Below are 3,614 nucleotides of genomic sequence, written 5' to 3' on the forward strand. Positions count from 1 at the left end.
ATTTGACAGAGATCACAAATAGACAGAGAGGCAGGCAGAGAGAGAGAGAGAGGGAAGCAGGCTCGCTGCTGAGCAGAGAGCCCGATGCGGGACTCGATCCCAGGACCCTGAGATCACGACCTGAGCCGAAGGCAGCGGCTTAACCCACTGAGCCACCCAGGCGCCCCTAAGCCAGTAATTTTAATCCTTAGGAAAGCTTGCTAGACAATTCTGTGTGGAAAAATAAATAACATAAAAACATTTAAAATGTTTTAAATTGCTGTTTGGGCATCAAGCTGAAACATAATTTTGCTTTGATTACTATGTCCTATCCCGCATGTATCTTTACAAGTATTAAAAAAAAAAAACCATAGTGGAAAATTTAGTGGTAAGTGATTCTACAAATAGTTATTCTTCTGAGCTGTTATACAATAAGCATAAATATATAAACAAGAACCAGCTTGCTCTAGTTAGCTTATTCAAATTGTAATATACAGAATTTTAATGCTGTTTGTCGCTGCTTTGCTAAATAACAGTGGACCAGCAATTTAGCTATTCTGTGACCATTCAGATTTGTAAAATCATTGACAAAGGACCAGGGTTTTAAGATCTCAGGATCCTCTTAATGAAACAGTATTAGTTCATATTTTTTCTGATTTTTTGAATTGTAGTAAAATATGTATAATATAAAATTTACCATTTTTTAAAAGAGGGACAGAGGTAGGTGGAGGGGAAAAGGGAGAGAGAGAAGAGAGAATCTCAAGCAGGCTCCATGCTTAATCTCACAACCCCGAGATCATGATCTGAGCCAAAATCAAGTGTTGATGCTTAACTGAATACGCCCCCAGGTCCCCCATTTTAACCATTTTTAAATGAACAGTTCAGTAGTATTAAATATATTCATATTATTGTACAACCTACCACTACTGTTCATATCCAGAATTCTTTCATAAAAATATGAAAGCCTTTATGAATTTGCATGCCATCGTTGAGCAGGCACCATGGTAATCTTCTCTGTAATGTTCTAATTTTAGTGTATGTGTGCCAAAGTAGACCACTTATTCATATATATATATATATTTTTTTTTAAAGATTTATTTATTTATTTAACAAACAGAGACCACAAGTAGGCAGAGAGGCAGGCAGAGAGAGCCGGGGGAAGCAGGTTCCCCGCTGAGCAGAGAGCTTGACGCAGTGCTCAATCCCAGGACCCCAGGATCATGACCCAAGCCAAAGACAGAGGCTTTAACCCACTGAGCCATCCAGGTGCCTCACCACTTATTCATATTTTAAGGAAAACACTTATTTACATAAAGGAGAAAAAAATTATAGAAACTGTAACTTTGAAAGATAAGCCAGACCATTTGATTATTATTATCAAAATAAAGTCTTAGATCAAGTCCATAATGTTCCATATTAAGATATTAAAGCATGGAGGGTGACTATGATGTTCTTCCATAAAATACCCTTTGGTTGTATGCTCAGAGCCAGAATATGGTATAGATGACTGGAACCAAGATGATCATTGCTATATTTTCCTAATTTTCTGGTTGAAAACTAAGCAATGATTCAAACCCAAATTTTTTGAGTTCTTACTATATGCTAGGCATTATGCTACATAATGTACATGCATTATCTAACTGACTCCAATAAGAATGCAATGAGCTAATTCTCTTATTTTCATTTTAAATAAAATAAAACATTAAGACTAAATTTAGAAAGGTATAATTAATGATTTATGGTTTTATAACCAGTAATCCATGAGTGAAAGAGGTACCCCTTGGCCAGCCTGAATCCACAGGTCTTTCCCTTAATGTCTGTGCTCTAGTGTGTCTATCATCAGGTGATGGAAGATTACACTCCCCCCAAGTTTTAAAAATTAAGACCTTTAGACAATTTCTCCAAACTCATCCTGTTCTCACTAACACATTGTTTTTGCTTGTGTAGACACTTACATGCTGAACAATGATGATCTCATCAAGGTTTTGAGTTGGACTCACTATTATTTTTTCTCAAATGTTTTCTCTATAGCTACTAGGGGGTGGGGGGATGGCGATGGAGGATGGAGGATAGAGGATGGGGGGATGGGGATAGGAGAAGATTTCATCAATGTTCTTTGCTGCAATTTCTCTGTGTTCATTCTCATAATTTGCTGACTTCTAAAAGGATGCCTTTGAAATTAGAACATTTCTTAAAATAAAATTGCTGTGCCAGAAGACTCCATTTAGAACTTAATTTCAGCTCTTATCTACAATATTCCTACATTTATATTCTGATTCTTCACACCTGTTATGCTCTGATTATCTTAGTTTGTTTCTAGAATTTGCCCTAACAGAGCTTTATTATCCTACACTATTTAATTCAGGAAGCCCTTACATAATTTGTATGAGGTTGGTGAGGTTTCTGCTTGTCTTATTTAGACTTCATTTTGTAGGCTTTCCTCACACCATACCCTGTTCTTTATTAGGATCATCAGCTGTAGTTAGGTGAAAAGAGTACAGTTCTGGAAGACAGCTGAACCTGGTTTGATTTTGGCTCCTCCACTTAGTACACATCATGCAGGATTATGGTCAACTTTTTAATTGCTAAGATTATAGACAGTTGGAATTTTAGATTTACACATAGTGAAGTAGAAATTTGTGCAGCAGAGTGGAAATATATTTCCTGGTTATTGAGGGGCTTGGCATAGAGGTTTGGGAAGTGGCTTTATTCTTACCCCAACCAACAGACACAAGTAACAAAGAAGCAGGTCTGAGTGAGTTCATGTTCCTCTTATGCTCCCTTCTTTCCCACACTCCTTCCCTTTTCTTCCCGGAGCTTCTTCACCCAGCAGGTTTGACCAACCATAGACACTACCTCATGGGTGAGTGGGTAGGAGGGGAGAAGGGGGAATGACTTTTCCAGTCCTGTACCTTTTACTTCTCTCCTTCCACACTGGATTCTGGCATGGCTGGCTAGAGTGTCTCAGTAGAGGCCCACGCACAACCTTATTGTATCGGATACCAGCCTGGCTTTTCTCTTCATTTATAGTTTTGTAAATTCTGAGAGAACTGTTTTTTATTTACTTAAGAAAATATGGTTTGTGTACACACACACACACACACACACAGGAATGCTATTTAGCCTTCAAAAAGTAGGAAATTCTGTAATATGCTGCAACACAAATGAACCCTGAGGACATTACACCAAGTGAAATGACCCAATCACAGAAAAACAAATACTGCATGATTTCACTTACGTGAGGTAACCAAAAATCAAATTCATAGAATCAAAGAGTGGAATGGTTTCCAGGGGCTGGAGGGAGGGGGAAATGGGAAATTAATAATCAGTGGGCATGGAGTTGGAGTTAAGATGCATATATACATTCTTGGGCTTTGTTGTGCAACATTGCAGCTGCAGTCAGCAACACTGCATTGTAACTTAAAATTTTGCTAGGAGAATAGATCTCATATTACATGTTCTTTCCACAATAAAGTTAAAAAGAAATTCATTTTCCAGTGAGGAAAGCTAGATTACACTTGGGTTGTGCTCAAAACTCCAAATTGCATCTGGTCTCTCTTATCTGGGAATTTTTCATAGAACTTAACATTGTGGAGCCAAAGAACTGAATTTCTGTGGCTTGATGTGCTTTCTTA

At 37.8% G+C, this 3,614-nt stretch overlaps 1 non-coding gene across 1 annotated transcript; it reads right to left on the reverse strand.

Annotated features, from left to right (window-relative positions):
• Window positions 1-930: 930 nt before the first annotated feature.
• Window positions 931-1,034, reverse strand: LOC123952378. Its single transcript, XR_006820629.1, has one exon. It is a non-coding gene; the product is annotated as a U6 spliceosomal RNA (small nuclear RNA).
• Between the last annotated feature and the right edge of the window lie 2,580 nt (window positions 1,035-3,614).

Source organism: Meles meles, chromosome 10 (genome assembly GCF_922984935.1).
Source record: "Meles meles chromosome 10, mMelMel3.1 paternal haplotype, whole genome shotgun sequence".
Lineage (NCBI taxonomy): Eukaryota > Metazoa > Chordata > Mammalia > Carnivora > Mustelidae > Meles > Meles meles.